Source organism: Grampus griseus (genome assembly GCF_964374135.1).
Source record: "Grampus griseus genome assembly, chromosome: 17".
In the NCBI taxonomy this organism is placed as follows: domain Eukaryota; kingdom Metazoa; phylum Chordata; class Mammalia; order Artiodactyla; family Delphinidae; genus Grampus; species Grampus griseus.
The window spans coordinates 48,456,197-48,471,146 of record NC_139011.1 but is presented as its reverse complement, the minus strand read 5'-3'; positions in this window follow the sequence as shown (position 1 = coordinate 48,471,146).

The window sequence follows — 14,950 nt, the reverse complement described above, 5'->3', positions numbered from 1 at the left end:
CTGCGGCTGCTTGGTGGCAGCATGCATGTATTGCAAGGGCAATTATTGTAGGAATCCAAATGAGTGGAACATTTTAGAATTGGAAGACTACATACAGATCATCTAGTCAAGCTTCCAACTATTATAGTTGTGAAAACTAAGGCCCATATAAAAGAAATGATTTATCTCCAAAGAGCGTTAGTGAAAGAGTATGAAATTAAAAATATCTCTGAACTTTTAATTTAGTGCTGTTTTTATTAATCTCATGTATTAGCTTAAACTTCAGTGTGACAGATTTGGGATTGAATTCTTGCTCAGATTTACTGATTGCATGCCTTTTAGTAAGTTACTAAAACACTTTTAAAAAAAAAGATTTATTTATTTATTTTTGGCTGCGTTGGCTCTTCCTTGCTATGCGCGGGCTTTCTCTAGTTGCGGTGAGCGGGGGCTACTCTTTGTTACGGTGCGCGGGCTTCTCATTGTGGTGGCTTCTCTTTGTTGCTGAGCGCGGGGTCTAGGTGTGTGGGCTTCAGTAGTTGTGGTTCACGGGCTCTAGAGTGCAGGCTCAGTAGTTGTGGCGCATGCTCTTAGTTGCTCCGTGGCATGTGGGAGCTTCCCGGACCAGGGCTCAAACCCGCGTCCCCTGCACTGGCAGGCAGATTCTTAACCACTGCACCACCAGGGAAGCCCTACTAAAACACTTTTAACTTCACTTTTCACATATGTAAAATGGTGAGCCTTGGCTGATATAGAATATGAGATAACCTAGCACTGTTCTTAACACATACACGTAGTTAACATTTTTTGGCTCTCATCCCTCTTAAACAGCCTCTATCCTCTTAACAATGAAAGTGTGTTTCAGCTAGCAAAGCACCCCAGAGCTGACCACATTCTGGCAAGAGATATAGGATTCTTTTTCTTGCTGGTGGTTCTTTATACCTGATATTTGAACTGCACTGAAACATGAACATCTCTTGTTTATACTGTATCAATGGATTGATGAATTTGATAGATGAATTTTTAAAAGTAATATGCAGGAAAAAAAAGTAATATGCAGGAATGGAGCTGCCTTACTCTCAAGAAATATAATTCGATAGTGGTGGCTAAAACGATAAACAGTGTTTGGACAGGGAGTCCATATTGAATGTGAACTACCTGTACTCCCATTCGTCTATTAAGAATAAATAGAATCCTTTCAAAATCTGTTCTAAAGCGCAGTTATTTCCTTCTGGCTCATTTAAGTTACCTGCAAGAAAAAGACAATCTCCTGAATCCTTGCTTAAAAGGCTTTTAATATAAAGCAGATAATTTTTTGCAACATTTCCCAAACTTTTCATTATCAAATTGCCTGAGGCTTCTCAACGATTATCATTTCACAACAATATCTCCCTTTTCACCTTTTTTAAAAGAATTGGCCTCGTAGATGTGCCCTTAAAACAGAGCTTCACTCTCAACTTATTTTAAATTTTGTATTCAAACAGTATGAAGAAAACAGGATCAGGGAATTCAGCCATAAAAGTGAATGGATTACTGATACGTGCTACATCATGGATGCAACTAAGTGAAAGAAGTCAGGCGCGAAAGGCTCTATATCGTATGGTTCCATTTATATGAAATGTCCAGCAGTGGCAAATCCATACACACGGAAAATATTATACATTAGTGGTTTCCAGGGGTTTGGAAGAGAGGGAAATAGGGAATGACTCCTCAAAATGGGTGTATGTTTCCTCTTGGGGTGATGAAAATGTTTTGTAGTTGGACAGTGGTGATAGTTGCACAACATTGTGACAGTAGTAAATTCCACTGAATGGTACAGTGAATTGTAAAATGATCAAAATGGTGAATTTTGTGTTATGTTCATTTTACTACAATAAAAAGGAGAAAGAATTAGGGAAAGACTTCGAGTTTGGGAAACTAAGGTGAACTGGTCAAGAAAAAGACAGCTCTACTGTTCAGTGTTCTCTCAGCTCTCCCAGTGCATTGATCCTCCGCAAAAAGTAGCCTGAACTTGTCGATGATAGTCATTCAACACAGTCCAGGGAAAAGTAAATAAAATAAAACCCAACTCTTCTTCTTTAGCACATCTATGAAAGGTTAACTTGCTGCTCAGCCACGTGGACATTCATGAAGACGTTTCACTTTAGGTGTCCTCTACTTCAGTACTTTACTCACAGCTCATTCACACATGTAGGCAACAGCATTCCTTAATTCGATGGAATCTGCAGTGCTGGTTGTGATGGGTCTCATGAAAAGAAAAGGGAAGGAGGAAAAAGCCTCCACATTGACTTGGTGGTCTTGACGAAATGGATGCAGAAGACAGCTTGAGTGTCAAACTGGAAACTGCTATTTTCCTTTTCCTTTTCTTTTTATCTTTCCTATCAGGTCGTCTGCCCACTTCCCACCCCCTTCTTTCAAACAGGAAAGACACTAATCAGCTGCTTTTTTGTGTTTTTGGCAAAACACCTATTGTTTTGCGTTTCTTGTTGTTCGGTGAACATTATTGTTTTTACTGCCAAATGAGCTTCAGTGGTTGATGTAGGGGGTCTCTTGGGAACTTAACTTTTTCCAGTTTAAGTGGAAAAGCTTTTTTGTTTGAATTGGCTTTTACTGGGTGCTTCAAGGTTTGCTCTTGGCTCTTTGAAGGGGGACTGAATAGCACTGTGTTTCCTTTGAGGTTCCAATGAATAAAGGATCCTATGTCCTGGGCACTTTTTGTTGATTTTGCTGTGTGTCCTCTCTAGTAGCCAGATGCAGATTCCAGGAAAATGACATACAAATGAACATAAGTAATCTAATATTTTTACAATTTGCTTTGGCCATACTCCTGGTCTTACTCTACTTGTAGCAGATGGCTTTAAAGAGTATTAGCTATGTATATATTAAAAATAATATAAATATACCAATATTAAATATTATATTGATGTATAAGTGTAATATACTAATATTTATATTAGTGTATAACAATTATGTATTATATTAATATATATTTTTGCCTGGCATATATTATATACAAAATATATGAGTAATGAAATGTATTTCTATGGTTAATATGTTCATAATATTAATATGATATATCCTGTAATATTGATTATAAAACAATTATATCATAATATATAAATATATAATTATTATTATCTGATATAATACACTATAGTTAATATATTCTATATAACAATATATAATGTATTAGTATAATTGTATTATATAATATAAATATAATACATATATAAAACTATATATCTTTTAGTTATACATTACACATACGAGTATGTATAGCTATTTATAATTTTATTGACATAGGAATCTGGTCATCATAACAATTGATGTAAAAATATGCAATATTTTCAATCAAATGGGCCTTAACCTCACTACCTACACATAACTACTTTTAAAATCTTGAACCCTGTCTAACTCATGCTTCCATATCTGTCAACCCGCTTTTCTACACATGCACGTAGACACACGTTTATACACGATATATATGTATACTACCAGTTTTCAGTTCGATGTATATAAATATATAATATATAATTATATTCCTGTGTATGTATACAAATATAAATCAAAGGTATGTGTATAGGTATGTATTTCATATGTTTCTATAAATATACAAATAATGTATGTGTATATAAATACATGACTGTATACATACATACACAGAAATATACTTATTTAAACAAAAGGGACCTAAATATAGTTCTTTAAGAATAAAAAGTTATGTCTCACTGTTTCAGTAACAGTTTATAGTTTTCTACTGTATGTGCTTCTATAATTGTTATGAACATTTCGCATTTTTGTTGAATGTTGTTTTAATTTTTTGCCTTTTTTTGTTTTTTGTTTGTTTTTTTTTTGGTACGTAGGCCTCTCGCTGTTGCGGCCTCTCCCGTTGCGGAGCACAGGCTCCGGACGCACAGGCTCAGCGGCCATGGCTCACAGGCCGAGCCGCTCCGCGGCATATGGGACCTTCCCGGACCGGGGCACGAACCCGTGTCCCCTGCATCGGCAGGCGGACTCTCAACCACCGTGCCACCAGGTAAGCCCAGTTTTTTGCCATTATTAATGAAGTTCTGAAGAATACGGTGGGCAAGATTACTTGAAAAACTCTCCTAAAAGAAAAGGGTTAGGTATGCTAGGTTAAATGTACACAACTTATTTTTAAGTGCGTGGTTGATTTTGGAAGTGTGCAGTCGAAATTTCCAGGACCCATGAAGGAAGGGTGGTCCATGTGTGAGAGTGATAGCTCTATTAAGAGTGGATTGAAGATCTTGCTAGCTTAGAACAGAAGCTGGAAATCCTGTTTTTATGGAGCCAAATGGCAAATATTTTAGGCTTTGTAGACCAAAGAGGCAAAATTGAGGATATTATTTAGGTACTTAGGTAACCATTTAAAATGTTACCAGTTAAAACGTGAAAATTATTCATAGCTCATAGGCCATAAAAAATAGGCAGCTGTCTGGATTTGGAATACAGGCCGTAGTTGAATGACACACCTGGTGTAGAGACTTGTTTTTAAATGGCCATGACCACATGGGAGGCAGGAGGTAAGACTCCATCCCTACTAGATGGGAAGTTAGAACTAAACCTACCTATCCCTGGCTTCACCTGTAATGAAAGGGTGTGCCAGGAGAAAAAAATATCTGCTGGCAAAGGGAGACTAAGAGCAAATTCTCTTGGCCTCTGCTCTGGGTAGGAAACAGGTAGGAAATCTTGAGAATTCTGAACCGCAGATCTGTGTTCACAGTGTTTGGGTTGCAAATTTATTTGCGGTCTTGCAAACAGAAGCTAAGAAATTAACTTAAAATGCTCCCAAATCGGTGGTATTCCAAACACAAAACTAAACCCTTTCTGGAGAGGTAGACCTTCAACACAGGCCTATAGCGTTCCCACAGATAAAGTTTAGCTAAACGTGAGCTCATGAATGAAGAAATCAGCTACAAGTGGAGAGAATCAGCAAAAACAATCAATACCAGAATTAGATTCCCAAGGCCATCCATCAGATGTTGGAATAATCAGGTGCCAGGCAGAAAATATACATAAAACTAGAACTGAAACAAGGAGCGAGGATGTTTTAAAAGACTGGGTAGGATCTTTCAAACATTTTTAAAGTACATGTCATTGATAAAGCTAAAAACTCGAAGGTCGTGTAATACAGCAGATTAATCGTGGAGAAGAGTGAAATTATGCTGTTTTTAAAAATATGGCAGATCAGATTTCCTGCCTAATTATATAAGTTGATTTATCTTAAAAAATACACAGTATTTTAAAGACTTATTGGCTGTAAAATAAGTTAAGGGTATTTCAAAGGGCTTCTCTGCAAAGAGAAGTGAGAAGTAGCAAAACACAGAAAGTCGAGGGGAAAAAATGTCAGTATATACATTGCTATAGGGTCAACTAAGCCTTAGGCCAGCAACTGTGAGGAGGAGCTGACCCTTAGATACGTACAACTAAGCTGGAACCTTCAAAAAGTTCAACTATTTATAAGTAAAAAGATTTATTAAAATTAATAACCAAGTGTTTTAATTGACATCAGAAGAGTAAAACAATAAACCCTGAGAACATAGAAAAATAGACAATAAAGATATGAGCAGAACTTAATAAAACAGAAAAAAGTATAAAATTGAGGTGATTTAGTAAGTCAAAAGAATATTCTTTGAAAAGATTTAAAAAAACAAACTTTGATTAAGCAAAACAAAAATGTAAGTAAACAATATACAGAAAGAATCAGGACAGTGTTATAGCATATGAGAGTACAAACAGAGAATATATGAAATGCCAGTAAATTTGAACATTTCTGTAAAGTGGACAATTTCCTAGCTCCTAAAGTTTACCAAAACTGACACAAGAGGAAATTTGTAGCTGGAGTTCTTGCACCAGTAAAGGAATTAAGTCAATAGTTTACAATCTTTCACCAAGAAAATACCAGACCCGGCCAGATCATTTGGGAGGTGAATTCTATCCAACTTCTGTTAAACAGATAACATCAATATTAACAAAGAAAAACTTCTAGGGAGTAGCAAAGGAAGAATGCTCCTTTATTCATCTTACGAAGTCTGTATAATCCTAATACTGAAAATAGATTAGGACTGTAAGGAAAAAGAAATTTACAGGTCAAATTTACTTGTAAATATAAAAGGAAAAATTTTAAACTATGATATTAGCTACCCAAGTTCACTAGAGTAAGAAAAAGCACGAGCAAGTTAGGTCATCCAATGTAGTTTAATGTCAAGAATATATATCAATAGATTGAAATCACCACATTTTATTTCTTTCATCTGTCTCTTTAAAAAATTGCTATGTACTTATATTGATCTCTCTTGTACTAGGCACTGTGCTAAGTCACTTACATATTTACTCCTTTAAACCTTCTATCATCCCTGGGGGAAAGTTCTATTTTGCTTCCATTTCTTAGCTAAGACTCTAACCCCCAGGAAAGTAAAGCAGCATTTGTAAGTTTTTGTGGATGGTCAGTGACGGGACCAGTACAGGAACATCCAAAGTCTGTGCTTGGAAACAGTGCCCCATGTTGACGCTCACATTACAGATGAAAGGAAAGGAACCATGCACTTACCATATAGATTAAATCTCACATTACAGGTTAAAGGAAAGGAACCATGCACTTACATTATAGATTAATACCCACATAACAGATTAAAGGAAAAAGAAACATGTGCTTCTCTCAAAAGTTGTAAAGGAGGCATATCCATTTCTAAATATATTTCCCAATTTCTTTTGCTTGTTTTCTGACCTTTGTAGTGCATTTTGCCATGAGGAAGCTTTTAATTCTTACATAATTAAATGTATCCTTTTTTCTTTGTATCTTAGAAAGATATTCCTCATGAATAATTTATTTCAAGTCTCCCAGGTTTCTGATACTTTTACACTTTCATTATTTTTTCACTTTTAACTAGTTGCTGTGTCTAGAATTTAGTAATTCTATGATAGCCATATTTTCCCACTTTTGTTGAATAATTTTTGCTGCTGATCCAAAACGTGAATTTTATTTTAATCTCAATTCCCTTATGCTCTTGCATCTAATTTTAAGATGCTTCCTATTCCACTGGTTGTCTTGTCTATCTGAAACAAAATGCTACCTTAAAAATAATGTAATTATAATATAATAAATGTCATTAGTAAACATAATACAATATATAATAAATAGCATAATATAAAATAACAAAATATAATTTACCATATAACAAGGTCAAAGGAGAGCAAAAGTATACAATCACTTGAAATATCCCCCAAAAGATATTTTATAAAATTCAATATTCATTTGTAATTTAAAAGAAAGAGTAAAATAGGATTGATGAATGCTTCCAAAATAAGAAGAAATTATATGTCTAAAAGAGAAAGAGGTAAGTGATAGACTTTAGTAACACTGGCAATAAATGCAGGACAAGATGAGGATGCCTGATATAATGTTAAAGAAAAAGTATTATGTAACATTGTGTTTGCAGCACTGATGAGTTCAGTGAAAAGAGAATCTCATAGAAAAGAATATCTCGTTCTTCTTAATGTATGTACACTTGTCCATTGCATGAACATAACAGCTTATTTAACCAATATGTTACTGATCTGCATCTGGATTTCTAGGTTTTCATGGAATTTTATTATGCACAGTTGTTTCAAACACTAGGACTTCCTCTTATGTTTATATCTTCTGAAAGAAACAATATCTCCACAGATGATTTATCTGTGCTGGCTGCTAGCTGACTTTGGGTACTTCTCAGTTCTTCCCTTTACCTTCCTAGTCAATATGAAAAGGGAAGGCAAGAAGGTCTCCTGTTTAGAGACTGTAAAGATAGGTCTTGGTGATAAAGTCTTGGTGGTAAAGGCTAAAAGTATTAACCCAGAACAAATGTTTTTCCAGCTGTAACTGTGTGTGATTCCCTTGGCTTGATTCCATAGAGGATGTAAGACAAGACTGTAGAATCTGCCCTCAAAGTGCTTCCAGTAGGATGAGCTAAGTCACGTATGGTGGCATATCTAATTCAAGACAAAATATCACGTCTCCTTTTCTCTCCTGGCAAAACTTGGTGGAGTGAATGTAGAAGTCACTGTATGCTTTAAATTAAAGCAACACAATAAATCGTGTATTGGAAGGTGATTATTCTGGTCTCTTTGTGGAGACGAATTGGAAATTGTCTAGAAGAAGGAAAATTAGGTTAACCAAAGTTAAACTCATAAATAATTGAGCATTAATTAAATATCTGTGGTCTATGTTTCTCTTTGATCATAATTTCTCCCAGTTTATAGACCTCTCTGATACCTGATTAATCCTTGTCAAAGATGCAGTTAACAATGATTATTACTGTGTATTAGGTTTTGCCTGGGCCCTGAAGAAACTATCCTAAATCACCAGCTATGATTGTCACTTGATTTCCTCACAGAGAACAATCAGAACTCCTTGTCTTAAGTGACTTGGGATGAGAAACTAGTTAGTCTCTTAGATACTGTTAGAGGACCCTACAGAGCCCATTGGTGAAAGTTTGGAAAACACTGGGCTTCTTAAAATTGATTCTTGTAGTGCTTCAGGAAAGATCACTGAACCAAAAGGATAACGGTATTTCTGGTTCTGTTGTTAGTGTTCTCCATGGAAACATTGCTGAAGCTTCTGGACTCAATTTCCTTCCCCATGTGTTAATGTCACTGAAAATATCCAACTCCATTCTATCCCCATATAACTTCAGAAACGAAGCAAAATGAAGACTCAAAATTCATTTCAAATAATGAAATGAATATATAACGTAGAATGGAACTGGGAAAATACCTGGTTTAAATTCTGGAAAGTACCAACTATACAATTCTGGATAAGTTGCTTCATCTTGCTTAGTCTTAATTTAATGCCCATCTCACAGGATGTTATGATGATTAATTTAATATCTTTGTATAACGTACAGTGTTATGTAATTTCTTGTTTTTCTTGAGTAAATTCATATCCTTAAGCAACTCACTGTAAACAGTAGTTACTTACTTGCTTAAATTACTCTTATCTTCTATTATCAGCTGAATTGTGTCCTGCTCAAGTTAATATGTGGAAGTCTTAACCCCCAATACCTCGTAATATGACTGTATTTGGAGATAAGGCCCTTAAATAGGTAACTGAGGTCAAATGAGGTCAAATGGGTGGGCTCTAATCCAATATGACTGGTGTCCTTATAAAAAGAAAATATTAGGACACAGACATGCACAGAGAGAAGACCATGTGAAGACAAAAGGAAAACATGGCATCTACAAACCAAGAAGGGATACTTGAGAAGAAATCAATCCTGCTGACACCTTATCTCAGATTTCTAGCCTCTAGACCTGTGAGTGAGTAAATTTCTGTTGTTTAACCTCCTCAGTCTCTGGTACTTTGTCATGGCAGCTCTAGGAAACTAATACAACTTTTTATGGCCTCCTTGTCTCAAGTTGAAAGTTCAATATTTGGCATCATAGCTAGGAAACAAAAATATCATCTACATTCCTTGTTGTAGTCTTTCTTCCCCATTCTCGTTGCTAGTAATTTCCATATTTGGGTCTCTTTTCTGTGCCTTGTAAACAGAGCGTTACGCTCATTTCTGCTCTTACTGCTAATATACAGTAAATGTGCAGATACCGAATAGATTTTGGAGAAGTGCAGCATATAGTTGGCACATGTGTGTATGTGTGTGTATTCATATAATTTATACTTTTTCTCAATTTTCTTCCTTTGGTGTGAGCTAAGATTCTCTGCTTTTGTGACGAGTACTCCTGAATACTAATCCCTGAATTTAATTCACCAAAAATTGCCAAAAATAATCATAATATGGGGAAAGAGAGAGTGATAGAGGGAGAAGAACAAACAATCAGGCAAGGGCAGTACTGTGAATTATTAGGGTCTTATTAATAAGATTATGTTAGTCTAGAGGAAATGACCGTAAATATCATCAGTGAGCCCAGTTGGTCTTTACTGACTGCTAGACACATCCCTGAGTTCTGTTCTTAGTCTCCAACTGTATGATTACTACTGTCTGGAAGTATTATTTGAACAACTAAAGTCACTTAATGGAAAAGGAATATTGTCTTTAGAGAATCAACAGTAATTTTTCTATCTGATTAAAAAGGACTGTTGACTGTCTGGAAACCTCAGTCATATTTGTAAGCAGGAAAGCATTGGCTATTAAAAGTGGATGATGTAAAGAGATGAGCAGAAACTTTGGCGATAGGTATACCTGGATTTAATTCTCACTTCTACCGCTTGGTAGCTGGATAGCCTTAGGCAGGTTTCATACCTCCCTGAAATTCACTTAATTCAGTCTGTAAAATGGCATAATAACTTATTATAGCATCCTTTTAGGAATTTTAAATCAGTTCTTGAAATAAAAGTACACAATATAGAGACAAGTATGGATTCCTCAATAGGTGTTTGACCTTTCATTTCTCCAGTATCCCACCCGCATGAAATAAAGAAAAATACTTTTTAAAATTTACGAATATTTCATTGTTGTAAAGTTAAAGCCATAAAAATAAGCAAATGGCCTGCTATCATACCGTTAGAAGAAAAAAAAAAAGGTGTTCATGAGAGTTCCATATTAGAATACAAGTTTTCCTTAGGCACCTGTTTATGTATGCTATTCTGCTCTTTACAATAAATAATTAAATTTAAAAGACTTAATTTCTCACTTTTAAGACCTTATTAGTTTACAAATTACATATTGACCTATGCTAAATTTTATACCGACCCACGCTAATGAATTCAGTACAGAAAACAAAAAACACTGCATTAAAGCAAATTATATATATATATTATATATATATATATATATAAAATATATATATATCTTAAATGCATTTATATCCTACCGTGTCTCATAAAGCATTGTGGTAACTCAGCGGAATACAGACAATCAAATATAATGGCAAAAGCACTTAATATAAACAGTGCCAAGGAAACATAGAAGATGAAGAAAAGATGAGGGAAATGTGAACAGGAGGACGTGTAGTTAATCGAGTTGTATGTTTTGGCCTTAAGCTTCTCTGTGTGGGGACTTCCCTGGTGACAGAGTGGTTGGGAATCCTCCTGCCAGTGCAGGGGACATGGGTTCGGGCCCTGGTCTGGGAAGATCCCACATGCCGCGGAGCAACTAAGCCCGTGTGCCACAATTATTGAGCCTGTGCTCTAGGGCCAATGAGCCACAACTACTGAAGCCCGCGTGCCACAACTACTGAAACCCCAGCGCCTAGAGCCCGTGCTCCGCAACGAGAGAAGCCACAGCAATGAGGAGCCCGCACACCACAATTTAGAGTAGCCTCCACTCGCCCCAACTAGAGAAAGCCCATGTGCAGCAACAAAGACCCAACACAGCCAAAAATAAATAAATTTATTTAAAAAAAAAAAAAGATTCTCTGTGGATAAAACAACATGTAAATAATTGGTTACAAAGCCACGTTATTTGAAGGTGCCAGACTGCACATTAACAGTCTGACACAAAGGGACAGCACAGGAAAACTATTCAAAGATAAAGATTTTTAAATCTTTGCAGTTTGAAACCTTTTAGAGCAAGTATAATGAGCTCGACACACATTTCAACACTCAGCATGTTAATCGCATGTTCAAAGCATGTCTCAAAGTCATTGGAAATAGTTGCTGTCTCTGTCTCCGATATGTAAAACAGATCTGTGATGTGTAAAACTCAGGAGGTATTGATATCCACTTTTTGGCATCTGAACAGGAAACAAAGTTGTTTCGCAGTGATAATAAAGAATGAAGTAAATGCAACAGTCAAATAAAAGACAAAGTACTGAGAGAATGTATTAAGACAACGAATCCAACTAAATTCTGGTGACCTGGGGCCTACGGTTGTACACACTGCATGGAAATACCCCAGCCTAAATACTGGCATAGGAGGAAGGGTACTGCTAAGCCCATCACAGTATAATCCTTTTAAATGTCCCTTTCAAGGTTGTCTCCACTCAACACTGAGTATAGGAAATCTTCCCATCAGGCAGAAACACTGGCTGAGCAATGATTGACCAAGAAATTAACACACTAATGAATAAATGATGCTAATTTATTTTTATCTCTGACAACGGGAAACAGCACACACTCTGTGTCAATGATATGTCCTCTTTCCCACTTTTCTAAATGGTCAATTATGTTTTTCCCTTCATTGCTTTATATCATGTGTGGCAGGCATGATGGGAAATGGCTACCAATGGTTCTGTTACTGATTTCTACCTTCCTTTCACTGTGGCTAAAGAAGATACTTTGTATGATTTCAGTTTCTTAAAAATGTATTGGTACTTGTATTGTGGCGTAACATATGGTCTTTCCTGGAGAATGTTCCATGTGTACTTGAGAAAAATGTGTATTCTGCTGTTGTTGAGTGGAGTGATCTATATATGGCTGTTAGGTTTAGTTGGTTAAATGTGTTATTCAGTCCCCCTGCCTCTCTACTGATCTTCTGTCTAGATGTGTTATCCATTATTGAAAGCAAGGTATTGATCTCCAACTATTATTTTAGAACTATCTATTTCTTCCTTCAATTCTGTCAATGTCTGCTTCACATATTTGGGGGATGTTTGGTACATATATGTTTATAGTTGTTATATCTTCTTGATAGATTGAACTTGTTATCAACATATAGTGGCCTCCTTTTCCTCTTGCGATAGTTTTTGATTTAAAGTTTATTTTGTGTGATATTAACGTAGCCATCCCAGATCTATCTTCCTGCCTTCCTTCCTTTCTTTTTCTCTCTCTCTCTTTCTTTCTTTTTGTTACTATTTGCATGGGATATTTTATTCTGTGCTTTAACTTTCAACTAACTTGTGTCTCTTGAAATCAAGTGAGTTTTTTGCGGGCAGCATATACTTGGATTATGGATGTTTTTAAAGTCCATTCTGCCAATATTTATCTTTTTTGTGTGTGTGTGTGGTACGCGGGCCTCTCACTGTTGTGGCCTCTCCCGTTGCGGAGCACAGGCTCCGGAAGCGCAGGCTCAGCGGCCATGGCTCACGGGCCCAGCCGCTCCGCGGCGTGTGGGATCCTCCACGAAACCGTGTCCCCTGCATCAGCAGGCGGACTCTCAACCACTGCGCCACCAGGGAAGCCCGCCAGTTTTTATCTTTTTATTGGAGAGCTTAATCCACTTACTTTTTCAAAAATTACGGATGAGGAAGAACTTAATTCTGTCTGTTTCCTGGTTGTTTTCTGTATGTCTTATGCATTTTTTGCCCCTCATTTACTCCATTACTGACTTCTTCTGTGCTTAGCCGATTTTGTTGTAGTGAACTCTTGATTCCTTTTTCATTTCTTTTTGCGTATAGTCTATTGATATTTTCTTTGTGGTTATCAAGAAGATTACATTTACCCTTCCAGAGTTCAACCAATATCATTTGAATTGAAACCAACTTCAATAGCACACAGAAACTCTGTTCCTCTACAGTTCCATTCCTCCTCCTTATATTATTGTTGTCACAAATTACACCTTTATACTTTGTGAGCCCAATAACATGGATTTATGATTATTTTATGCATTTGTTTTTTCAGTCATGTAAGAAATAAAAAGTAGAGTTACAAGCCAGTAGCACAATACTGGCTTTAGTATCTGCCCATATATTTATCTTTACTGGAGATTTCTATTTCTTTATACAGCTTCGAGTTGCTGTCTAGTGTCCTTTCATTTCAACCTGAAGGTTCAATTTAGCATTTGTCATAGGGCAGTGGTAGGAAGTTGTAAAACAAACGCCCTCAGCCTTTGTTCATCTGGGAATGTGTTAATTTCTCCCTAAGTTTTGAAACCAGTTTGGCCAAATATAGAATTCTTGGTGGACAGTTTTTTTCTTTCAGCACTTTAAATATGTCTGGCCTCTTGCCTCCATGGTTTCAGATAGGAAATTAGCTATGAATCTTTTTGAGGATCCCTGCTTTGTAACAAAGTTGTTTTTTCTTTCTCCTTTGGGAGTAAAGATTCTTTCTGTGTCTTTTGGCATCTGAGAGTTTGATTATACTGTTTCTTGTTGTGGCGTTCCTTGAGTTTCTCTTAGTCCTGAAATCAGGCAAAGATTTACAGCAAGCAAACACATACTGAACCAGGGAAGAGGCAATTTGAAAATGGCAGGAAAGCTTTGTGGCATTTTTACTTGCCCTTGCCCCATCTACTCTTAGTGTAGTGATGGTCTTAAAGTGGTGGGGTCTTAATGCAGTGATAGTCTTAAAGTAGCAGCAGACCATTCGTAGTATGGGGCCCTGAATCCTGCTTCAGGAGGGAGCAGAAGAGCCCATACTCTCGGATTATTATGTGTATCTGTTCTAACCTGTCTGGGAGCTACCTGAAGGACTGACACAAGATGCTTATCTCTGTCTTAGCTAACCTGGAACACAGTCTGGAAAAGCAGCGGTCATTGCTCAAAAAAAGTGCAAGGTGAACTGACAAAGCACAGATGGCTGGGGCGGAAGACTGTGCATTGAAATACAATAGACCACATAAGATGCAGGAGCAAAAGTTGGGGGAGATTCTTTGGGAACTTAGAACATACAAAAAGTACACCTGTGTCCAGAGAAATTAAGAAAGCCACATGCATACTCAAGATAAGATGCATGCTCTGAAAACACCAGAGGAGTCTCTAAGCTTTTACCATGGGCTGAGCCCTGAACTCAGTGCAGGTCAGCTAAATGTTGAAGGAGTGATCCAGCAATCTGCACAATGGGGAGAGGTGTGTGGTTTTGAGTGTGCATGTGGATGTGCTTGTGTATATTTGTTTTTGTTTGTCTTAGGTGCAGGAATTCAAGGACCTCTCTGTCAAAACATTAGCTAAACATGAACTAAAGGAACAGAGACTTTAGTGCCTACATACGATAAGGGGTACAGTCATTGCAAAACTAGTTTGGAAAGGTCCCTAAACAAACAGACTACTACAGCCTTCAACAATCCAAAGCCCAGAAAACCCTGGGAAAGTGGGAGAATCTGATTTCCATAGACACCACATTACAATATTTGAAAGCCAGATG